Source organism: Ambystoma mexicanum, chromosome 6p (genome assembly GCF_040938575.1).
Source record: "Ambystoma mexicanum isolate Mex_15411 chromosome 6p, UKY_AmexF1_1, whole genome shotgun sequence".
Taxonomy (NCBI): Eukaryota; Metazoa; Chordata; class Amphibia; order Caudata; family Ambystomatidae; genus Ambystoma; species Ambystoma mexicanum.
This window is the reverse complement of record NC_090935.1, coordinates 679,130,018-679,157,010: the sequence shown is the minus strand read 5'-3', so window position 1 is coordinate 679,157,010 and position 26,993 is coordinate 679,130,018.

Here is a 26,993-nt window from a genome sequence, read left to right as displayed (position 1 = left end):
ACAATATTAAATATCCGGACCCATTTTACATATTGAGGTACATGTTGATACCTACACACGTGGTGAAACACCAACAGTTTCCCAGATAGCATACACATTTTGTGGTGTCACACAATTTGAGGACGCAGGGTGCCCTATTTATTTGTGGGACAGGTTCTGATATATGTTGAAAGAAGGGCTGTGAAACACATTTTTAAAAACTCCAACTTGACCGCATGGTTCAAGTGAACTGTGACTGCTTTCACTTTGACCAGATCCTAATTGAGTTTAGCGAAAAACAGCGGCACAATAAGCCTTTTGCCTAACTGATTCAATCATTTGGATACTGATTTTTATACCTAAACAAATGATGACAAAATCCTCACCAGGGTTGATGGTGATCTGATGAAATATGACATTGAGGTTTAACTTGCAAGAGTAGCATTGAGATTTGGATGAGCTAAGTTGGTTCAAATCGATTGCAGGGGACAATGGGTTTCTTGTAACAAGTGGCCAGCAGATCCTATGGTCCCCAAATGCATTTGCCTCAAATCCTCCTCTAGATCCCCACATTGGTAAAGCCACTTGGATCTGTTTCATTCATTTAGGAATCTAGCAGAAGATACTTCCATTCCCAACTTATGAGGGTCTGAAAGCAGCAGTGACAGCACTAGTGCCACTGTGTTTAGTGATGGTAATGGCTTGCATCTCAGAGTCAGAAATACCAACTGCATCAATGGCAACTAAATCAGAGTGTGGACAATGAACTGCTGTTATGGGTGGGCAGGAGAAAGCCTTGCTCCTTTCACATTAGCTTCCAGTGGCGCAAAGGTCCTTTGTCTGGGGTCCACTTTTCCTGTTGAGGAAGCTCAAAATGTATTCCTCCCAGTCACAATCTTCAGTCAGCGAACCAAAGCCTGTTCATCGTGCTTAGTGTTAAGGGCTCTCAGAGAGGAGGCCACTCCTTCTTAGCTGGTGGCCCTCAATTGTGGAACAGTGATACCTGTGTACCTCCTCGGCAGCAGGTGATAGCCAATACTCATACCTGACATAGTGAGGTCAAACTGTGTTTACACGGCTTACTTACCCGGTTTTGGAATTTGATCTCCCGTGGTTCATCTTTTCCCAGCCAGACACGGCACTCTGCAGCGCCTTGGCTGTTGACGTCATTGCCATGGCGACCCACTCGCGCTACGAGTCTCCCTTGGATCCGAGGTTACGAGTACTAGAGAGTGTATTGGCTAGTACTGGGATGCATAGCATATACTGAAATATTAGTGGGCACTTGAGGCGTGATAAGAGCCCTTTGATCGATATTGTTTACCGATTGTCCTCCGTATGCCCCTACCAACATGGCGTCGATTGAAGCATTGCACATGCGCACCGCTGCCATGACAACCATTTAACAACTCGCAGTCACGAGCCGCGCGTCTGACTGACGGACGTCTCGTGCACTGCGACTATTCTGCGAATGCAGGTAAGATTGTTGGAGCCAACCGACCAGCCTTAGGGGCTGTGGTCTTTATAACAATGCCATACGCATCTAATACGCATTATGACTTCTACTCGTGTATGACACAGATGTCGACTCTAAACCTATGATGGCTCGATACATCTCACTTTCCTTATCAGACCTTGATAACTCTCCTGAGTTGGACTACATATGATTTAGAGAGACATACCTTCGTTACTAACTTCATTTCCTCAGTAATTCTATTTTTCTGATTATTTACAGCACACACACTGAGTGACCGACCTCCAAACAATCCACTCACACCCGGGGTGACCTTTATTCACCTCTGGACGTGGTGAGTGACGCTTCTGCTTTCCTTTCGTGAATGCTTTGAGAATACAAACCTAGAGTCTCATAAGCTGATATTGACTTTCTCGCTTACTATACAGATTGTAGCAAATGATCTCTAACTTCAACATTAAGGTTAGTGCCTGTTTTTGGTGTTCCCAATGTCTAATTAGTCTATTTACATTTCCCTAGGAATACCTATTAAAGTTCGAAGGAACTTCACATTTCCTGCCCTGAAGATGGATTCAACTGAATCCGAAACGCGTTGGCACTTGATCACATCTAGGAGTGTTTAGGACAAAAGTACTATTGTTATCCTTGAATGTGAACTATTGTATGTTTTGTTACAGACTATCCATTCTGTTGGATGCTCTACACATTGTTTATTAACTTTGAATTTGAATTATTGTATCTATTGTACACTTGCATCAAATGAAGAGTTCTTTGATGCTGTCTGTTAACTTTGAGTTTGATACCTTATCCAACTGTATGTTTGAGACTTGGATTTGAACTGATTTACTTTCCATTTATCCTTTGTAATGTGTTTGAATACCTCGCGATATATAAAATATATGTGTTGTGCACCTGTAGTGTGAAGGTTCTTGGTGGCTCTTGAACAGACTATATCAGGTGGACATCTTTCCATTTAAATACATAGCTTATTTCTGCTATGAACACATATGAGTACTAGATTACCCTGTTTTGTTGAAGAGTTTCACGGATACCATTGTGAGGGTGTCTTCGATTGCTGGGAGATCCCTTCTCACGATTGGCTATTAAAACACATAGGGGATTCTATCCCACTAGGAGTGCAACACAGGGTTATCGGTTGGTAACACCCGATGTATGTTTGATGTTTTTTCTGTGTTTTGATCTCGAGTGGCCTCGGGATTTGCCCTGCTGCACCTGAAATTTAATTAATTGATTCTACTAAATCTGCTGGAACGAGTATTTACGTTTACATTGATTCTATGAACTCTTTGTAGTGCCTCCCACCCCATACCCGTTCCTCAATTGTGGAATCCCACACCCTCAGTTATAGATCACATGCAGATTTCCTCTATTTAGGCTCAATGTTGAAACAGGCTTTTCTCCATATCATAATAGCTAAGGGTTTCTTTAATTCCGATGATCATTATGCACCTTGATAGTTCCGGGTGAGTATGCACCCTATACATTCCTTTGTACGTGGAAGCGGTTTCCTTAATTAGATGGGGGCATTCCCCGTTTTAATGCAGACACATTTCCTCTCATATTTGAAGGGGATAATTAGTTTGGGCTTTTAGGTGGTGTTTTAGCGCTATGTATATGCCACAACTATTGCATTAGAGTACAGATAGGGAAAAATGGCACGTAAGGAGTGGCACAAAGCTTGTTGGTATTGCTAGGTTATTTGCCCACCCATTGACTGCCCATGGCCATGCTAATCCACATAGCCATTCCAAACCACATTCTGCCCCTCCCCACACAAGGGAGCTCTTTCAGCTTGCTTTAATCAAGCCTTACTGTCAAACACTTGAAGTGCTTGCCAGTGTTTTTACAAAGCAGTCTTCTGAGAGTTAATGATTTATTTGGAGCCGTAAACGTGCTACTGGTGTAATAAAAATGTTTTAAACAGGTCTGGTGTAAGCAGCCACATTAATAAGCACTATGCATGGCCATCACCAAAGTCCTTTCAAAAACAAGCATTGGCAACGCCAACAATTTTGGCTTGTGTATAAGTATTAGACATTTGCCAGGCACTGCTATTAGATGCCCATGTACTCGCACCATTTTGAACCTGCTACCATCAATAGCCGGTTAAAACCACCAAGGGAGTGCTTGGCAAGTGCCTTTCCCATGCCTGCACAAAATTCCAAACTGATGCTTGTTTTCAATGGGATTAACTGGTATTACCTAGGGATTACCTAGTAGCGATTTCTGAAATATGTCTGAAACAGGTATTTTTTTTAAAGCTTTTCTGTTGAATTTAATGACACATGCACATGAAAATGACACTATTCTCTTTTGCTCTTTTTCCCTTGTACGTTGCCTAGGGTTGGAGCCAAGGAGAAGAAGAACAATAACAACAATAATAATAATAAGCTTGATTTTATGGATATTGTGAGCGATTGTTGCGGTGTTGTAAAAAGCGTTGTTATAAACCAATCATACAATAAAAAAGAAAAAAGAAAAGCTGAGTTCAAAATAAAAGGTCAGCACAGGCATTTTAAAAGTATTGAGGTGTTCAAAACGAAGAATGCAAGAATAAAGACATTGAAATATTACATTGTGAGTCTTGTGGGTTGTCAGAAGAGAGTGTGAAAGGGATGAGGTATTGCCGCAGCAAATGGAAGGCATGCAGAGGGCAAGTTTCTCATCCTCGTTAACTAAGCTTGTATTGTAATATTTTTTTTTTGTTTTTGCCAGAAATTAGGGTTTGATTGTTGTATCAGAGAATCTGCTCACAAAAAAAGATTTGAATTGTTGTAGTGTGTTTCCCATTAAAACATTTGACTGTTCTACACAATGTGAGTGGATGGTTTTGTTTGAAAAAAAACATCAACAAAATCATGTTCAGGTTGGAAGGGAAAAAACAACCATTACTTCAAGACGGTACCCTGATTCCGTTGTCTATAGATTATTGTATGACTTCAAGAAGGTCTTCGACATTGAAGCCACATGTTAGTGGTTATTCAAGTGTTATGGAAAACATTCATTAATTGCTTTGAAAATATGCTCAAAAGCATGATAGAAGACCATTTCATTTTCCAAATTTGCATGTTGGTGGTTGTTGAAACATTTCACACTACAGGCAAACATTTCTCTTCAAGAAAACTGAAACGTCACCGCTTCTGCTACCCACAGGAGTTAGAGACACACGTGCATTGGGAAATGTCAAAATGCTATTTTCTTCTGCGTGCCAGGGCAAACAGTCTGACCTTGATGACTCTTTGGCCCTGATTCACAGAGCGTTTTCCAATGGGGTTTTGCCATTATAAAATGCTTCTGTGAATTAGGCTCAGTCAGTTCACCCCTGAGTACAATTTCATGGATCACAAGTTCAAGGGGGAGCAGAGTTCTGACTCTGCCTGTGCACCTTATCTTCTTAACCACCGTTCACACCAAGGTCCTTTACTCTTTGACTGCATCTAACGGCCAAAGACAGGAAGCAACAATGAACTGACAAATTATACCTTCTGAACTTTTTCACATGCTGGGCCACACAACACAGTTGCCCCCCTATGGGGCCAGAACTTCAGATAGATAAAGAGGATAATGAATATTAGCGAGTCACAGTTGTCTGTGATTTTAGCGCTGAAATAAAACATTGTTGTGCAAACGATTTATTTGTTCACCTGCTAACCACCCTTCCCAACATATTTTAGTCACATTTTACATTAGGGGGTCATAGGAAGAAGTCTTGGAACCTTCACAGAAGATATGTGGAAAGCAGGACAGATCACTGCAATTTGCTAAAGAGTCGTGAAACGTATGAAAAACATATATTCTGATATCCAGGCAGGGGTTTAGATAGCAGCTGAACCCAGAACACATGTTCACAGATTTACCTGGCTAAAAATGATAGCAGAATCATTTGAGAGGCGCATCCCCACATGAACACACACAATTCTGTGATCCTCTATTGATGGTAAGAGAGTGTGCATCATACTGTGTGGTCGGTCACCCAGTGTGGAGAAAACTAAAAGCAGTTGTTTGTCGGTGTAGGAGGCCCATGAGTACCCAAAGGAGCACAGCATTGACCACCATACGTTCTGGGGGTGTACAAAGACTGCTAGTTTTGGCCACATCTGGCAATGAACAAGTAAATACCCCATTATTCTGCATGTTGTTTCTCTTTCATGATCGGTTTTATCCTTTTAAGCACTATGAGGGACTGAAGTGTTAAGGTATGATTGATGCCACATGTTAAAGTATGGACCTTAAGGATTTTAGAACATTTTAGGGTTGGATTATCAGAGGTGTTGAGGCAGTTGCCCTGCTGGTGTGAATGCATTTATGATTTGTTTTGTGGTCCCTAAAAATAGCTTTTCTTAACAATTCTGAAATATTTAGACTAACATGATTTGGGAAACATCGGCCTAGGTAACGGTCAACAGGCAATGTATGTATGTAAAATTGGTCTTGGGTATAGACCTTTAGGAATACTATTTAAATAAAGCAAGTTATCATTTTTGGAGATGTGATTAGGTCCAGCACGCTAGGGAAATTGAATAATTCAGGCAATGTATATAGAGATAACGTGATAGGTAAAGTGTTCAGAATTCAAGCTTTAACTGTAGGCCTCAAAAGGAAAAGGAAACATGAGCTCAAAAAGGAGATCTAAGACAATCCGTACTATAAAAGTGATTACTTGTAGAGACTAGAACCGCAAGGTATGATCGCAAGTACTTAGAGTCATCATTGCATCCAGATTATACATAGTTATGGCGAACATTAAGTGTAGTTGATCTTTTTCAGTACAGCTCACAGACGGTACTACATGCCTGATGGCATCTCAGTGTGGGATGTGTGTTAGGTGTGTGGGTGCATACTGTTAAGTTTGTAGGATGTTGACTATGTGCTTTTACAAATGGATTGGATGTGATGGATGTTAATGGAACTGGACGTGACGGAGAGTGGTGGGGATGAAGCGTTGCATTTGGTGTCTCTTGTAACAAGAGTAGTGCTGGGATGGGACTTTTTCTTGCATATTAGATCACAGGAGTAGTTTGGGTGAGCTTATCAGGCAGACTCCTTAGGTATTAACTATTCATAGGTGGTTGTTAGTTTTGTTGTTCCTTAAGGAATAGTGGAAGGCTGTTCTATGCAACATGCCTTGTGTTGCTCTGGAGACTGTGCAATACCACTCAGGTGATTTCTAGTGAGTTTGAACGTGGACAATTTAGGTTGACATGCCCAGACTCGAATCCAAGGGAGTTGGGCATTCTATTTCAGTTGTTTGACAAACCTGTGGTTCCCCACCTGTCATAACCCATTACATTTTGGAAAGTCTCTGCACAGCACATTACTTCTGAATTGGATTGATTGTCCACCTTGCAGTTAGTAAGCGGTAGTTATTGTGAAAGGTGATTGTGTAAGCGTGTGATCCCGAGTGATAGTGTATATTTTGTAAGCACTGGCGATCTAGTGACTTGGTGAATGTTGTTCTATCTTGCTGGCCATCTGTGAGTGCTGATGGAATGTTGGTGCCTGCTGAGACAGACAGCTCAGGAAAATGCTAATGAGTGCTTGAGTGTGAGTGTGAGTGTTCTGATTATGTCACTTGAGGTTGATCTGGGCTGCATGAGGATGGTGGGGGGTCCAATAATTATGTTTTTATTTTTTGTGTTTGTAAAGTGCGCTGCAGCCCAGAGGCATCGAGGCGCTGTTGCAAGCAAATTACTTAGTTACAATTTCATGGATGATCGCTCCAGTGTTACAGGGGGCGGACATGACATAGTGACAATGCAAACAGTTACAAATGGACAAAACATCAGGCATTATACATAGAGGTCTTGCAGTACAAAACGCCAATTGAGATGGTAGGACAGCACTGGCAGTGTAAACAAAGAGGCAGGATTTGATGGCCTTCCTGAATACTGTGTGTGATTTGATGCACCTAATGTTTGTGGGCAGGGAGTTCCATTGGGAGGCGGCGATGAAAGGGAAACTTGAGCCACCTGCGCAAGACCTGAGTATTTTGGGGACAGTGAACATATGGGAATAGGCATTTCTGCTAGGTCTGTCAGAGGTGGGTTTGGAGAATCTCTGGGCGAGATACAGTAGTGCTTTGTCGTTCAGGCATTTGTGCGAGATGGGGAGTATTTTGAATGTGATGCGTTCCTTGATGGGAAGCCAGTGGACTTGTTGCCTGGTGGTAGAGATATGTTCCCTTTTAGATATGCCAGTGGCCGCACGGAGCACGTTATTTTGTATGGTCTGAAGTTTCTTGATGTTTTTGCTATAGGTGCCAGCCAGGAGGGCATTGCAGTAATCTAGCCTTGATCCAATTATAGCCCTAGCTATAGTGAGGCAGTTGTCTTTGGACAGGAAGGGTCTAGCTGCATTAATCAATTTGGCATGATATGAGCCTGCTGATGCAATTGCATTAACTTGTCTGTTCATGGTGAGATTTGAATTAGGTAAACTCCTAGTGTTTTTACCGCCTGCAACATCAGTATAGGCGTGCTGTCAATGGAAAAGGAGTTGGATTGTTTGTCAAGTTTCTTCAGGGTTGCTGTGGCCCCAATGAGAAGGAGTTCTGTTTTTTCCCCGTTGAGGCAATAATGTATTTACTTAAAAATAACTGGAATTTATAAGCGACTGTATATATGTATAATAAAGCCTACCTGGACTTTATAATCAACAGTCACACATCTGGTCTGTGTGTGCACTATAATTAATGCCTCTCCAGGTTACAAGCATATTTCATTTACTTTCACTATTGGTTCGTAAAGATCTATCTTGTTACAATAACAATATGTAGGAAGGGCACAAAATGGAATACGTTTTTGGAAATATTGCATGTGTAAATCTACGCACCAAACAGAGGTCGTTCACTGAGGTATAACATTCGAGATCAAAGACACTGGCGGATGCTGTGCTGATCGGTATGTACCCGTTCTTAGTTGCACAAAGTGGACTTAATCAGACAAAGTAAAGCAGATGTCTAGAAAACTTCCCAGGTGGAAGCCATCTTTTGTCACTCACCTTCCTTGGCTTGCTTAACATCCGCTGTCATAGCGGGGCAAAGAAAATAACATTTAACCAAGATAGTTGTGTTGGGAAAAATAGAAGAATCTTTTTGGCAGCGGAGCACTGCTTAGAGAGCATTCACATGAGGTGCCGTATAAAGAACTTTGCGGTGATTGGTTGGGACCACATTACAGAAAGCAGGGTGTTCTTTAGAGGGGGCAGGCATGCCATTGGAGCAGAACCAGAAAGCGCTCTGTAGAGCATTTCTTGTATATTTCCATTGTCATGTTCAGAAACTGAGGAACAGAGGTAGAAAGTTATTTTCTTAGTATAACACCATCTGTTTGGTCTTGTGTATGCCACAGCCAATATATCAGAAACCTTTGTCTCCGCCATGTTCCCTGGTAGGTCAGTTACTTCCCTGCTGCAGAAAGACATCCCTAGTTTCCCAGAATCGTATAACCACAATTTCATGTGCCACTCAATGTGGTGTGTGGATCACTTCCCGCTGAAGCCAGATTTCCTGCTCCGATGACTGTGTAAAAATATTAAAAACATATTTTCATTTTTTATTTTCAGTTGCAGTCCACAAAAATAATCATGTTTTCTGCGCCTTTAGAAAACCTGTTCTTAAATATGGAATCCTACTTATGAGTTTTGTTCGGGAATATTCCATTAAGGTCTGCATGATATTAAAGACTGCAGAGTTTCCACTAGTCTGCAGGAAATGAGAAATGTAAAGAGACCATATTATAATGCACTTTTATTTTTCAGCGTGTTTCGTGTAATTGGCCAGCGACCCCCTACAGGTAGACCCTGTCAAACGGTTAGAAAGCAAATTCCTTTCCCAGTTTCTGAAAATCTGCTCTCTGCATGATTTCTTCAATTTGCCCATTAAGTTTAATTGTGTGCCTAGAAAAAACGAGGAGATTGTGTTTTCCGTCTGTTCACGTAGTCATTTATCACTGGTGGGCTGTAACCACCCAAAAGTGTTCACTTAAGTTAGAATGTGCTTAGCATATTCCCCACGGGCAAAACACGCTTCGAGGCAAATGCAGACATTAACCAGTAACCCTCGCCTCACTGCAAGATGCAGCTAGGAAACTCGGCATCAGCCCTGACTTGGCTGTCAGTGTGAACTTGGTCCCAGTGGGTTGCTCAGAGGAGGGATGTTTGATAAATTAGCAGTTGACTTTGTGGTGCATATTTCACACCAGACGGCTATAAAACATACGCCTTACTTTTAAGGTTACTTGAGATCAAATAATTCACAAATTCAGCACTACTTGTATCTTTGTTAAAGATTCTTCAAATATAACATTAAAGAGGTGTTGTGGAGCCAGTGGCCGGCGCAACTACTGATGCCACACGCGCTACGCAGCATGTTGCCTCTGTAACTGTCAACTCAACTGGTATTCCGGAACTTCCAGCCCGGCAATCAAAACTCACATGCCGGGTAAGCCTATATCTGCAGGCAACCCTAATACAGATGCAATAACGCACTTATGAGCGTTAATCAATACTAGACCCCTCCTGGCTCACGCCCTCGATATATCGTATCTCACCACCTCCACTAACTTAGACCTGGTAGCCATCACTGAAACCTGGTTGCATGCAGCCTCTGGCCCACCCCTCTCCCTTGCCATCCTGGAGCCTTAAACTATTTTCAGGAAAGACAGACTGGTCCCCAAAGGGGGCAAAGTGGCCATCATAGTTAAAAGAAATGCTTGTCTAACAGAGAAATTTCTAACCAAGTATTCCAGTCAATCAAAATGTCCCTTTCCGACACTGCCACCTTAACCATCTACCTTATCTATAGACCTCATGGACCCCTGCCATCCTTTGAGAAAGACATTACACTCCTCCTCTCCAAAAACACCAAGCCTTCCTCTAAAAGCATCCTCCTGGGCAATGTAAACTCCGGTCTTAATGATCCTACCCATGACAACGCACTTGCCTTAGCCAACAATTTGGAAGCCTTAGGCTTTACCCAATGGATCACCGGCACCACTCAAAATAAAGGTTGCACACTAGAGTGGTTGGGAGATGCGAACTGCAACATCCATATCCTCTCTATCGTCCCGTGTCCTTGGTCAGACCATAATGTTATCTCCTTTACTATCCCGAAGCACACTGAAACATGTGCTACACCTCAACCTGCACCGGCCTCCTACTTTAGAAATGCCTGCAACATCTCTTCAGCTAACATACTCCTGCTGTTACAACCTATAACAGCCTACTCACACTCAACCAACGATCCTACCTCCATGATTGAACTACATAATCAAACTCTACGACTGGCTATCGACAAGGTAGCACCCATGAGCAAAGGCAAACCCAAACCAGTAGCTCACCTGAACTCCTGGTACACCTCAAATCTGAAAGCTCTACGCACCACAAAGCAGACAGCCAAGACTGCATGAAAAAAGTCACGATAAGATGGCAACAAAGAGCACTTCACATCCTTGTCCATATCCTACAAACAGGACATTCTGCAAACCAAAGGCATGACTTAAAATGAGTGCATAGAAAAGGCAAATTCAGGTTCAAGAGAGCTCTTATCTATCCAGCGGGAACTTGAATCACCAGCTCCCCACGCCCCAAGACAGTTGCCTTAAAGACATCACTTGGTGCTCTAACTTTCAAAAAGCACTTTTGAACAAATCTTCCCTACTACAATCAAAAATTCTTGGTAAAGAAATAAACTAATACCAGCATAAACTGACCCATTACCCTCACCTCACAACTCTAGCCTACTGTTCGAGTTTATCCCGGTCTCTGTCTCAGAAGTTATGAAAATCATGAAAGGCCTGAAGCCATATACACTGCAAGGGGACATCTACCCAGCCTCAATCATTAAAGACTGTGCTGCAGAGCTCGTCCCCTTCATCACATTGTTTGCCAGCTCCTCATTCTCATCTGGTAATGTACCAGCTAATCTAAAAGATGCTTGGGTCCTTCCCCTCCTCAGCACCCTGCCAACTACAGTCCCATTCCTTATCTAAATACTGGATAGAGCAGCATGCATGCACATCCAAGAGTATCTGGAATCCAACAATCTCCTTGGACTGTGCCAATCTGCTTTCCGCCCGGGGCAATGGAACCGAGTCAGCTCCCCTGGATCTAAATATCCAAATGGATGAGATTAAAGACAATGGCAACCTGTAACTCCTCCTTTTGCTCGACCCCTCAGCAGCCTTCAATTTGGTGGACCACAAAACCATTTGCCAACACCTTTCCTCAGCAGCCTACTTCTCCACCAAAGCTGCAGGCTGGGTAGATTTCTTCCTATCTAACCCCAAAATGAGGGTCTTCTCCACTTCTACAGCCACCCACCCACCCACAGTCACCTGCAGAGTTCCCCAAGGCCCCTGTATCTCACTGACACTATACAATATCTTTACTAAGCTGCTCTTTGACCTCATTGATGGCATGGGTACATCCTGCACTAACTATGCAGATGATACGCAGATCCTCCTTCCTATCTCAGGCACCAACAACACTGACAGTAAGGCACTGAGCAAAATCTATCACACCATCCAGGTATGGATGGCATGACATGCTCTTTGTCTAAATGACAGGAAAACTGAGCTGCTCCATATAGGAATACAGACACGTTTAAACAAACGTAATGGATACTACAAATCCTTTGTCATTGATGGAAATACTACCACAGTCTCAAAAGAAGTATAAACACCAAGGGTATACCTGGACTCTTCGTTATCTCTAACTAGACATGTAAATGCAATTGCCTCTGAGGCAGCATGCACATCAAAATGTATCAATGCCTGCAGGCCCTTCCTGACCTCTGACAGCTGCATCACGATTGCCAGAGCCCTTATTCTATCCAGGCTAGATTATTGCAATGCCCTGTTTGCATGTTCAAACACCTATAGCATCAAAAAACTCAGCTCTGAGAGCTGTTCTGAACATTCCTAAAAATAACAATATCTCTGCTGCTAGAATGAATGCCCACTGGCTGCCTGACCTATTCTAGATATTTGTATGCATTCTTAATGAAACAGAATCTTCAGGATGTGTCTTGCTAGAATGTCATCCTCTACTTCACATCATGTTCAGTGGGTTGTTCACCATGCCTCTTGAACTCCTTATGCAGATAAGAGCCTTCCCATTGCAAATTGTGCAAGTCTTTACGGTGGTGTGCGGTTGGCGCAATGCATAGCTACTCAGTGTTACCTCAGTGTAAGCAAAAAGGATACACACCTATGAGCAAGTTTTGGTGTCAAACTGACATGAATGTCAGTTTTGTTGGTGGGTTTGCCCCGCCTATTCTATTGAGAAAATCTTGGACATCAGTGGTGGGGAGATGAAGTGGGTATAGAGGGCAGGACTTCAGAAAATGGATGCACTCTGAACCTTGTACCACAGCAGCAATAACCAATAAAGTCCCAAACAGCGAACAAATCCATGCAATAAGTAGAACTATGTGCCTTTATTAGTAAAGGTATGAAAGGTAGGTTAGGCAAAAACAGATGCCCAAATGCCAATAAACAATGAGCAGAGGCTGTGTAAAATGAAAAACAATCATCCGAATCGGAAGTAAAACTTAATTTCGTTCCATGAGTATACCCAGTGCATCAAGGAAGTGCTCAGGCGGGTGCTGTTTGCTAGGGGAATGCTGTATTGGATTTTCTTCTTCTCCTGCTGAATTTTAACTGTGTAAATTGGTAGCCCCACCCCTTAAACCCAGAAGCTCTTCATATAGAGCTGGTCCGTGCATCTACACCGGCGCCTCAAGGGAGTGCTCAGGCGAGTGTTGTTTGCTGGCAGTCTGCTCTATTGGACTTTCTTCTTCTCCTGCTGAATTTGAACTGGGGTTTGATTTCAAGCCTGCTACGAACACCGTGATTGCAGACTTATTCTTCAATGATCTATTGGACTTACATAGAACATTTATATTACATCTAAAGTCTTTCTTTATCTTTCTATTTTCAGTAAATTGTTAGCCCCGCCCCTTAAACCCAGAAGCTCTTCAAATAGAGCCGACCGCACGCATCTGCGTGCGCACTTCAAGGGAGTGCTCAGGCAAGTGATATTTGCTGTTCGCAGGGTCGCCGGGTGGTGGGCGGTGAATCCGAAAGTTTTAAATTCTTAAAATAGTAAGGTCTGTGTGGCAATCCACTAATTAGCAGTATGAAGATAGAGTGTATATTGTTTAGCGAGATACTTTTCTTTTCCCCATAAACTGGTCATGTAGGACCATTGCAAGATTGTAGTGGTACCTGTAACACTTGTAATACTGGTTAACACCACAACTTTTATTTCCACTGTAAAATCTGCACTAAATTTGGATACTACTTGTGTTGACACCATTTGTGCTGATTCGTTATCTGCGTCTGTGCCTTTAGTACCACTGGGAGGCTAAGAGCGAGGGTGACCACTCTCCCTGTGGTTTATTAATATATAAAGTAAGATTTAAGGCTGTGTGGGAGTGACCGCTGAGAAGCGCTTTGGAACTCCATTGGTCCGAATGGTCGAACTAACACTGTTTATAGAAAGGAATCTGTGACATTATTGACAAGTTTCACAGTGTGGGAGTGACGGTTGGCAACACTGTATTATAAAAGTGTATTTTGTCAAATGCCAGATGGCTCAAGATAAAGGGGGATTATGTGAACAATATCTAATTATTGAGGCTTTCCAGGTAAATACAGACCGTGGTGATTGAAGCTGTCTCTGGAAAATAACCGATGTGTGTTTACGAGTGTGCAAATATTGTATTGACAAAACTTGCAATAATGAAAAAAAAAGAAAAGTTGACAGCACCGAGATGGGACATGCTTCTCACAGTGCCCGTATTTACTAACAGACGAGATAGCATGTCAAGAGCTCAGGCATTTCCCTTGACCCCTTCACCACAGGAGTCACCGGAAGGGAGGAAGGAGGCATTCACTTAAAGGGATGGGTAAAAAGTTTCAGTTTCCACCACATCAAAATCCATCCCAATCCTTATAAATGGAGGAAATAGACTCCCTCCCATAGGACATCTACAATCAAATTCTGGGTAAAAACTCTGGTGTGGGGAGAGGTAGAACTGCTCCCAGTTTGATACCCCCAAAAATGTTCTTATGGGGGAAATGACTAAACTTGCTATGACCAAGCATCTCCATGAGGAAGAGGGGGCAGGGGTCAGTCAATCCACAGCAAAAGAACTAGTAAATCCTCCAACATTAAAGGAGGACAACAATCACGAAATAACTGTTGCCATACAAAATATGCAGGACCAACTACTTAATGAATAAAAAATTCAGACTGGTCACTTGATTGACATTTCAGCGACCTTAAAACTATTACATAAAAACAGGGGGTAATTACCCCGGTCGAAAAAGAGGTTCCCTTACAGGACTTTTGGCCCTTGGAGGGTTCACCTAAGAAAACACAGAAGAACAAGCGAGAGGAAAGCTAAAAACTAAATAAATTAATGAAGTAGACTCAATAGACTTATTCCAAAACAGCAGGGTGAGTGACAAAGGGAGTCAGTGAGTGTCTCTTTAGAGAACAGAGAGATTACATCGAGAAAAAAACAATAAAAAGGGAAGAAATCATAAACGGAAGCAGCTTCCGGAATAAAAGATGACATCAAGAAAATATCTACGGGCAATAGCTTGGCAAGAATTAGACGAATACCAAGACAGAAGAAGCTTAAAGACTGCCTCTACCGAGGAAAGGAATGTAGACAGGGATGAATTAGTGATGGAAGTTGTAGATGTAACAGCCACACAAGCAAATTACATTGAGACCAATGACAGACTGGCAGATACATTAAACCAAAAGAAGAGATCTAATAATATCCAAAAACAGAAGAAATATACAAATTTGGGGAAACCAATTTATGATATATTTAAATGCACCCTCAATGAGCCAGGTTTGCCTAAAAATCTGAATCCTGCTACAGACGAAATCGGGAAATCACAGAAATGATAGGGTAGCGTTTTGAGATCTGAGAGACAATAGAACATGTTTAATGCATGGTCGGGACCTATAAGGAACAGTCAGAGTGAGGAAGTCTGGAATGGTATGGAGTGACACATAAGAATGAATCCAGAAATATGAAATCGAAAGATGGTGCAAATACGCTCAATTTAAGGGTAAAGAGACACTCAATCCTTAATATGATATGATATGATATGATATGATATGGCATTTCTAACATGCCTATACACAAGTGATTCTAGGCGCAACGAGGCAAGGGAGGGGGACAGAGGGAAGACAGACAGCGATCTTACTAGGCCAGGTTTCATTTAGATCGCTCAAGTGCATGGGAAGGGGAGGGAGGAGAAGTGCATGGGGGACAGGGGAGAGGACAGTGCAGTACAAGGGATAAGAAATAAATAACAATAAGTAAAAGTACGGCCAGCCAGTGGCAAGTGCAGAGTAAGTGCAGACATCAGATGTCAAGTGCTGGTAGTGGGACTGTAGGGGTACAGAAACAGTCCCCAAGTGCTGAGGTTGCCAGGAAGGCTGTGCAGGAGTGCAACTGGGGGTGCGGGAGGGTTACCTAGGCCCGAGATCAGAGGGTGGCCAGGTAACCAGTGCAATTTCAATGTCAGCCAGGAAGTCAGCAAGGGAGAGGAGGAGAAAATGCAGAAGCAAAGAGAAAGGTTTTGAGGTGCTTCCGGAACCGAAGATGATTATCTTTAAGTTTCAGGGGTGCGGGGAGGCTGTTCCAGAGGGAGGCCCCAGCCGAAGAAAGAGATCTACCACCAACTCATTGCTTGGAGAAGCGACTGACCTTGAGGGAGTTTGAGGCAGATGAGCGAAGAGCTCGAGAGGGAAGATATTTAGGAAGAGAGAGTTGAAGGTATTGAGGCCCCAGAAGGACTTGGGGACGTTGCAGAGAGTTTTGAACTTAATCCTCACAGCCACAGGGAGCCAGTGCAGAGATCTCATTCCTAGAGAGATACGATTCCTGGGCTTGAGGCCAAGGACAAGTCTCGCAGTCCTGTCTGGATAAGTTGCAAGGGGCGGAGGGTAGAAGCAGGGAGATTTAGAAAGAGGCTGATGCAGTAGTCCAGCTTAGAGAGGGCCAGAGCTCTGGAGACAGTGAGCTTCTGGGGGGAGGAAAGGAAGAAAACCTCTGAGGAGGTGCAGCTGGTAGTGTGACTTCTTAGAGACATCAGAGATGTGAGGAGAGAAAGAGAGTGTCGAGTCAAAGATGAACCCAAGGTTTTTAGCCTTGCAGGTGGGAACAGGAAGAGGGCCAAGGGAGGCCAGCCACAGAGCTGCAGGAAAGGACGGAGTGGGTATGCCGATGAGGAGAATCTCAGTCTTGCTGGCATTAAGAAAGAGGTAATTGGCAGCACACCACTCCTGGATAGCAGACAGACAGTCAGAGATGAGGGAAGTAGAGGAGGAGGCTGAGGGTAGCCTGAAGATGAGCTGGGTGTCATCTGCATAACACTGAAAGTTGGGCAAAGAGTGGCAATGCGGTGGGCCAGGAGTGCCAGGTATTGGTTGAACAGCCAGGGAGAGAAGTTAGACCCCTGGGGGACACCACATGTAGAGAAAAAGATAGCAGAGAGGAAGGACCCAAGTTGAACCTGGGAGGGATGGTCAGAGAGGAAAGAAGTCAGCCACGTCAGAGCCTGAGCAGTGATACCTAGGTTATCACAAAAACGCTTGAGCAGGATGGCATGGTTGACAGTGTCAAAGGCAGGGGAGAGATCAAGCAGGATGAGGATGCAAGGGGTTTTAGAGTAAAGATTGGAGAGCAGGTCTTCACGAATGTTCAGGAGAGCAGTTTCCATTCTTCTGGCAGCTCTGAAGCCAGACTGATGGTCATGAAGACAACCAACAGATTCAGTGTGGAGATTAAGCTGTCAGATAGCCAGTTTCTCCAGGAGCTTGCCCAGGAAGGGAGTGATGGAAATTGGGCAATAGTTGGCCGGGCCAGAGGGGTCGGCAGTGGGTTTCTTATGAAGAGGGAGAATCTGAGGTCAGAAACCTGGTTACTAATACTATATCACAAGGGTGTTCCCAGTTATGTCTGAATGGGAGAGGGACAGAAGGGGTTGATAAGGGAGGAAAGAAAACAACCATCAATAAAGAAACCTTAGAAGTTGAAGGGGGAGTGAAAGGAAACATGTCAGGAAAGAAAATAGGTTTGGCCATACTCAGACAAACACTGTATGCTTTAGAGAGTCTGGGAATTGGAGAGCGAGAAAAAGAGGCTTCTAATATCTTGGATTTGGATGTTTATCCAGAATTAGAAGACTTTAGGAGAAATTCTGTTGTTTGTTCATCATCTGTTCCAGAAGAAAGGGAGGAGATTGATACACATGCAAAAGAGAGGGATGCGCACCAGAGTGAATCTAGAAACAAGGGCTATGTTTTTGAAGAGGGTGAAATGTAACCCATACAATTAAGAGATCCGTTTTTCACAGAGGAGCCAAGTCCTATTCTAAAGTATATGTTTAAACAATGGGGGCTCGAGTGCCTGAGCAGAAGTAGAGGTTTGGAACTGCTAGGTGAAATCCCATCCCTACATCTAATAACCACAAGCGATATCACATTAGCAGACTTTATACACCCATATCACTACGACTATGTGAGGCTTGTAATACCATGATATGATATGAAATGTTATTTATCCTCCGCTACCATCAATACTAGTGTGTGACATTCTCTTAAAAGAGGTGGGGAACTTTAAGAAATTTGGTTATGATCTAGCTTCTTTTGGAAAAGAAACAGAGAATGGGGAGCAGAGGTGTGCTCCGATGTCTGCAGGCTGCCGGCACACATTAAATACATAAATAAGAAAATAAATAAATAATAAGTATAGTAATATAATGATACAAGAAAGACATGACTTCTTAGAAACAATCAAGAAGGGGGCCTGAGGTGGAGATACTAACACACAAGACAAAGAAAATACTAAATGGTGTTGGTTGGCACTAACATTAAGAGACTCTATCTCTCAGTTAAGGAATATGAAACAAAAACAGCTTTAGGGGAAGGGACATTCTTGCGTTCTTGTCCTGGAATACACAGGGATTTGCTAGCTTGTCCACAAATGAATACGTTTTGGGGAGCTTTGACATCATATTTGTACAGGAGACATGGTTGGTAGGGATGCCAATTTTTGATGGTTATGATATATCCCGTAAAAATGTGACAAAAGGGAGTTTGGGTAGACCAAAGGGAAGAATGGCAATTTCCATTCTCAATGGAAGAGGATTGCGAAAGATACAGGATTGGTGAATCTCAAATGTTATAATGGCCATTTTAATTGTGGATGATGATACAATGAAAAGTGTGAATGTACTTTTGGTCAATGTATATTCGGATCCTCTTGATGACCTAGACAAGCCGATAAAAACACTAAGTGCTAGGATTGAAGATTGATTTGTGAACTACCCATGTGGAGAAATGATAATAGCTGGTGATTTTAATGCCGAGTGCACAACAAAATGTATTAGCGATTGTGAATATCTGGACCATGATTATAAAATAGTTGAACATAATAAAAGGAAGATGCTTCAGGGGGCAAAATGGCTCATTTGAATCGAAAACTGGGGTCTGTTTAAAGTATGTAATAACACTCTGACTTGGTCATCACCAGGAACCAATTACATTATTGATTATATATTTGTAAGTAAAGGTCTCTATAATAAAATGTGAGGTGGTGGATAACCAATTGAGTGATCACACATGGTTGAGTTTGACATTGCATTGGGAGAACAAGAAAAGGATATCTAATGTTGTTATGAACTCAGTTGAAGTGAATGTTAGCGGTAACAGACTAAGATGGAACAAAGTCATATCTGAATGTTTAAACAGAACTATGCTGAGTGACTTCGATAAGTCAACCCTGGGCGCAAAGTTGTTTGCATATTCCACATTGCATATTTCGGAGTATACGGAGAAAGTGATAGTGAATCTAATGAGCAGCAATTCCCAAAAAAAACCATAGGCCATATACACAAACATAAAAATGATCCAATTGGTCAAGAAATGAAGAAGCAAATATGGAAAGTGATACATACAATCAAGAGAATCACTACTGATAGTAGGGAAGCAGATGAATTAGTATGCAGACAGAAACAAACTTTAAAAAACTAAACTTTCAAAACTATTACCGGTTCACCCTATACCAAAGAGGTGGTGAAAGTATTTTAACTTCACTCAAGGACAACAATGCAAGAAGTTTCTGGGCCTTAATCAACCAGACAGAAGTCAAACAGCAAACAGTCCAGACCAATCCAATCCCAGAACAGAACTGGGTAGTCCATTTTGCAAATGTATGCAAGAGTGATATAGCATGATATTTTATGAGAATGTAGGGATCAAAAATGGGAAATGTTTATCTCGGTTGACTTGATTGAAGCATTAATCAAAAAGCTAGCTCATCTAGAGCAGGGGGACCCAATCAGCTAACAAATGTAGTATTGAAACAGAACTCGACCCACTTGGCAAAAATATTATATATACTTTTTACAGATATATTGAATATAAAGAAAACACCACAAAGTTGGAAAACATCATATGTAATACCCATTTTTAAAAATGGTTTACGAACATCTCCAAACAACTACAGAACTATAACAATTATGGATGTAGATTCAAAGATATTTCCGACTATAGTTAGGGAACACATTGATGCATTTTGTGTAGAGAAAAACTTTATGGATTACAAACAAATATGTTTTAGGAAGTCAGTAGGAACAGACTGTGGTGGCCTGCTGTTGATTCACCTTCAGAAACAAAGATGGGAGGAAGTTAACTCACATCAATGGACCTAACATGGCATTTGATTTGGTAGACTGTCCCACTCTGTGGAGAAAGTTGGATATGTTTGGTATGCCCAGGGGTCTATATTGAGTATTCTGATACAACTGCATAGGGACTCACAAATACAGGTCAGGCTGAATTCAAAAGATCTACTAACAAAACCCATTATTACTGCTAATGGCTTGAGACAAGGGTGTATGTTTGCACCTATGTTATTTAACCTTTATGTGGTGGGTGTTTGTAAATACCTAATGGAAGCATCCTTCAAAAATAGGTAATTTAAAAATAGTATGGGCAGCTTACGCCGATGATTTCATCCTTTTCGATGTTACAGTGGTTGGTCTACAGAGACTAACAGATGTGTTTAGGCTGTATATGAATTTAAATAATCTAGTCATAAATCCAGAGAAAACAGTAATTATAAAATAAAACTAACAAAGGGGAGAGGCTAGGCACAATAAAAAGACATTTACTTGGAATCTGGACAACAGAAAATTGGTGGAACAAACAAAAATGATATCTAGGCTATCCTGTAGCGTCTAGCTACACCACGTGTTTTTTCAAAAATGATATGATATGAAGTAGAAGGATATGAAATTGGTGTCCCAGATGAAATGTGTGGATCGGAACTATGGTACATTTTCCATATAGCCCACACTCAGATTCTATCAAATGAAAGTAATTCCAAGACTTGGTTATGGGCTAGAATTATTTCCTGTTTGGATACTGCAGGAGTTGGATCACTTTGAAGCAATCATGTGACGAGCAATGTGCTATTATATTCCGAAGTGTGTACCCTATGCAGTTTTGTGCTATGAATTGTGATTACAGTCCATTCAAAGTATGTTAACATGGAAAAGACTTTTAAGGAAATGCATTCTCAATGCAAATGCAGATTGTAATTTCTATCAGATGTTGGGAAACAAATTGACAAACGGTTTGTGAAAGGAGAGTGTAATACAAGACATTTATGATGAAGGGGTAACTAATCTACTCCAAATGGGTATATCAATCAAAACATTAATAGTAAATCCTTAAAAGGTCAAACAAATCATTAAATATCAAGATTGAGCTGACGCTGTAAACACTGTAATGGAGAATCGGCTCTATGTTCAGGTGATTTCCCCTTATAGAGAAATAGGGGTAGTCGAATGATTCCCAAGTAAAAATGTACAGAATCATTTTATGTGATTCATGTTCAATGTATTGGAAACAAATGAAGCACTTAGTATACGACACAAATGGGGTAGGGATCAAGCAGCCTGTACACATTGTATCAATTTGACGGAAATCGAAAATGTACTGCACTTTTGTTGTACTGTCCTGCTTTAATGAATCAGAGAATAGACTATTTCAGTATACATGTTATAAATACAGAACAGGTTTTCCCTGATCTGCTATGGTTGACTATTATGCACGCTAGATCAGTGTCTCTGAAGTTAGCAGTTCTTAGTTTGTTAAAAAATCTCTGCAATGTAATCTAGATGAGAAGACTTTAAGATGATTAATAATAATTTAATGACAAGTAATGTATGATCAGTTATGACGTGTGATGATATCTTGGTAAATGATAATGAATTGCACATATTGCGGAATGTCAAATTGTACTCATTCTTATTTTTCTGTAAAGGTTGATATATTGTGAAATGTTAAATTCATATCATTGCTTTTTTTGTAATAGGTTTTTATAAATCAAAACATTACATTTAATTTAAAATAAAATGTATACAGCCAGTGCCCAATATTTGGCATTCTGGAGTGAAGGGAACACTCTGTAGCTTTAGATGCGGAAACATGAGGAGTTTGATTTGTAGCCTTGGCTGGTAAGAGGTTGGGGGAATCCAGTGTCTGCAGATGTCCAGTCAACTCTGCCCTGCAGTGGATTAACATACACAACCAATCTATACAATCCTTTATTCAGGATAATTATTTATCCCATCAAAGTAAAAGAAAGAAAATAACAAAAAATGAAATTATGGTGTGCAATGATATATAGAGAACATGATGGCTAAAACCAGAAACATCAGTAATTTTTTTAGGGCTTACAAGATCTACAGACTATAATTGTATATGGGCCTCATTACGACTTTGGAGGTAGCCATGGCACTTTTGGCGCCATGGCTGCCTCCAAAATCTGGTCCGGGTTCCCTAAATGGGGAATTACCCTGCCATTCCGAGTTTGGAGGGCCCGGTAATTCCTCCTTCAGGGAACCCGGGCCCGGACCTTCCACATTCCCATTGAGTCCCCACAGGGCTCAATGGGAATGGGTGAGGGAGCTAACAACGGGCCGATTACGACCGGCCCGTTGTTAGCTCCCTGGTCCCCTCGCGGGACCCGCTCTGGACGTCTGGTAAAAACAGACATCCAGAGCGGGTCCCGCGAGGGGACCTCGTAATAGTACGGAGTGGGTTTAATGGCATCGGCACCATTACCGGCGCCGTTAAACCCATTCTGCACATCTTATAATGAGGCCCTATGTTTCAAATGTACAGTATAAGTACCACCCTTCCATGATGCTCCTCTCAAATTGAAGGTAGATCATGTATATCAAATAAAAAATGGGTACACTTTATAGGAAAAACACCCATACTGTGAACATATAATAATATTTTGTCACTAATTATTTAGCCTCTAGTAGAATATACATTGTATACAATACGCCAGTACCCCAAATAATTCATTTATTTAGATTCACCTAAAGGCAAAGGAAAAAGACCCTTCAGACTAATTCGTCATAACAATCACATCTTAAAATTGGCTAAGATGTTTGTTCTTCTGTTTAACATAAATAAATGGAGCAGTCTCTGGGGTGGAAGCTATATAAAATCTGGTCAGGACAGCCACACTGTTCTGATGAAAACACACCATAAGAAATTCCAATAAATCAGGCGAATATGTGTCTTGGTTCCTTGGAAAAATATACATAGAAAAGAGTACTTCCTTTGGCCACCCACTGCTCCCCATTCTTGCAGTCTATGTGAATGAAATGGGTTATATGTGGTTACGTCAACCACATTTACTTTGACAACAGCTTGGTTGACTCTTGTACGTCACACAATGTATGTTTAATGGGGGTGCCCCATTGCTTACCACACCCCCTACACCCCATCCAGCCCGATATGTCCACTAAACATGCAAACATATACATATGCATGCATGTATATAGGTTGTGCAACCTACAAGTCCACCAAACAGTATTTAAATTATACATGCTTGATTAAACAACTATATACAAAAGAAATGCCATAGTTTCTGGCCCTTGGCTCTCTTTTGTCCCAATCCACCCTTTCCTCCCTTGTTGCAGGAATAGATCCATCTATAATGGGTCAAATCCACAAAGAGGAACAGCAATACTGATTCATGCTGGCAATAAAATATATTGGTCTTTGGTACAGGGAACACAGTTTTGGTAACTGTGATGCAGAAGAACCAAATTGCAGTCTCCCTTCTTTGTAGGCCAAAAAGCACCCAGATAGTTCTCTTAGTTAGAGACATAATTCACTAGTTCATCCATTACTCACTCATTGCATCTCAGTAAGGTAATCGCTTGACCACTAGACACACATACCAGCTAGAGCTACTGCTACAGCCTTAACTTATTCCACCACTGCTAGACCTGCAAGACCCAGACAGATTATTTTCCCACCTACTGATAATTGATTAGCCAAGGTGATTGTTTACTGGTAACTAAACACCCCCAAAGTATCAAATACTTTTTGGCACATAGCAGTGGTAACCATTCCGCACCTCATACAGCAAGTCCACATCATGCCAAAAGGACACAAAGACAGCAGACCTCAAGCAGAAGAAATTGCCAAAAAAAGCTTTAGAGTTATCCCTCTGGATGATTCCTGAAAATCCACCAAAATGACTTCTAGCACATTTCATATCTAGATACCTCATCAAACAGCTGCCAGCTTAGGCATCGGGCAAGCAAACATCACCTCAAAATGCTGACCACACAGATACACAAACAGTCACACACCCACATACACACACATACACACTAGACCACCATCAGACCATCCAATTTTAAGAATCTAGCAAATGGTTCATTAGTTTTTCTATTTTTGTATTAAAAGTGTATTGGTTAAAAATGTACCATGTACCGACTGTTCATCGTAAAACAGTACCCAACCACTATTCCAGACGGTAATCAGATGACCAATCCAAGTCCACTAAAAATCCTGTCTGTCTGAAGATGAATGCAGCAATCCAGAGACCATAGAAGCCACCAGCACATAAAATGAAAATCCTGGCTATTTCACAGCACACACAACCATTTTAAAGAAAAAGTAATTACAAGATGCCTCCTCATCAAAATGTGTTCTATCACCAAAAACGCATCTGTCATTTCTGATTGCCTTTACAAGGAGCAAATAGACATGTTCTTCATCACAGAAATCTGGCCCACATATGACCACACTCCAATTATACACAAAGCCATTCCCACAGGGTACAAGATCAAATTCACTAACAGAAAATCCAAAAGAGGAGGAGAAATTTCGGACATACACTGAGGTTTTACTGAGGTTACTACAAAACAACACTACAACATCCCACTGTGAATGGTTAACTATGATTTTAACAAATGAAAAAATAGAGAATTAAATTTTAACAAAACATAAATAACCAAACCCCGACTGTGGATAGTCTTTCGCCCCCTAAACAATATAGTTTCCCTTAGTTACAAATCCTGTGACAATATTGTGTAACATCCCATTGAAGGCCAGATATTTCACAGTGATAGATTTAAAAAAACACATTCTTTTCAATTCCCCTTCATGAAGACTCACAAGATTTGACTTCCTTTTTGTATAGAAATATTTGCCTGAAACAAACTTGTTTGCCACAGGGCTAATGTGAGTCCCCATCAATCTTTAACAGAGTCCTCAAGATGTACCTGGGTAATGTTCAGCTCAAAAGTGCAATCATTCAGTAAATGGATGACATTTTGGAGTGCAGTGAGACAGAAGAAAGATGCATAGAAGATTCTGTTAAACTAATGATTATACTCTCATAGAAAGGGTAAAAGGTGGACAAAAAGAAGTTACAATACTGTCCAAAACAGGTGTTGTATATAGGAGAGTTGATTTCTCATGAAGGGGAGGAAAGTGACACCTGAGAGAGCAGAAGCAATAATGACGCCTTCAGAACCGAAAACAGCGAGAGGAATGCAACAATTTCTAGGGATAAGTAAGAATTGTAGGGCCTGGGCTTTTGATTACAGTACACATATTCAACCACTTTTAAAATGACTTAAAGACGCACAGGTGGATAAGAGAGAAATAATATGGATAGGGTGAGATGACTGAAGGATTTGAAGAATTAAAAAATGTAATCAGTGCAACCCCTGTGTTGGGAATTCCAGATTATCATGAATAGTTTTACTTATTCTCTCCTTCAAATTGAGAAGTTATGACAGCAGTTCTTACACAGAAAACAGCATTAGGGCATGGACATAAACCATAGTGGGATTTTAGATCCAGTTATGAAATTACATTACCCCTGTGAGCAATCTTTAGCTGCTGCTGCATTCGTGATTATAAAAACTTCAAGTATAACAATGAGGTGTTCAGTAACCCTATTTCTAGAGCATACATTACTTGCGATTTTAGAGAAACCCAAAAGTACATTAGCGACCCAAAGAGCATCAGGATACAAGGTAATTATTTTGAATCCTGCAATTAAAATTGTTAGATGCAGGGACGTCATTTCACCAAAATGCCAGGGGTAGCAGAAGTCACGTCACACAACCCTTGACCCCTGATGACATCACATGGACTGATGTAATTTGTCTCCACCACCAATTGATATCACAGCTAGTGATGACAAATGACCTTGACATTTTTTAGATGCATCTAGCACCTGTGTATCCAGGTGCTCTCGTTTCAGCCAGATATAAGTACCGAGCCACAGAGGGAGGCATGATTTGTCCATGATTACACATTTGGGCAACACCATTTTCCAGATTCAACATGGGTTCTATATGTAAAACATACATAATGCAGTATTTCTAACAGGGTAACTGAAATATGTAACGCAGGATACAGCTAGTGTATGAAACATCTATAGATCAATGGACACAGAAGTACTTGTTTTCTGTGGTGTTGCTGTGTTAAACAAGCCACAAAAAGCACTGACCTGGGGAGGCGTGTGCTGCTTTTTAACCAGGAGAAAAATGCTGCACGAGCAAAGCCTGAAAATTAAATCCTTGACCAGGATTTAGTATCAGCAAAATTCCCTGGTTATGAATGTATATATGATTCAGCTACCACTAGGATAGAAGCAACCTATTAGACTGGTCTGTGTGTACAGAGGGGAGTGCACCTGATAATATTATCTTTGCTGGAGTATAATACCTGGAAAAGGTTATTTCAATAAAGCCAAAATCCCCCCATAGTTTTCATTATCTAAGTGCCAGAGGACTTTAAAAAAAAACATTTAATGGAATATCATTGCTGCACACATAAATTCATAGCACCACACAGTTTTTTAAAATTGAAACCACCCATGAGTTGCTTCTCACCCAGGGACTCACTGGCAGACTTCAAGGCGCACACTGCACACTAACCCTTTGTCAGACCCAGTGAGACCCGATGGTGTAGCACAACATTTCGTGGCTCCCCAGCAACCCATGCTGTGGGGGCCCCCCAAGCTCCTTAACAAACCACAGGGCAGGCCACACCCTGGGCCGGTCCAGACCACCAAGTAGACGGAATGATCATGATGATTATGCTGCTGCAGGGGCATGCACTAGTGAAAGAAGTAAATATGTTTTTC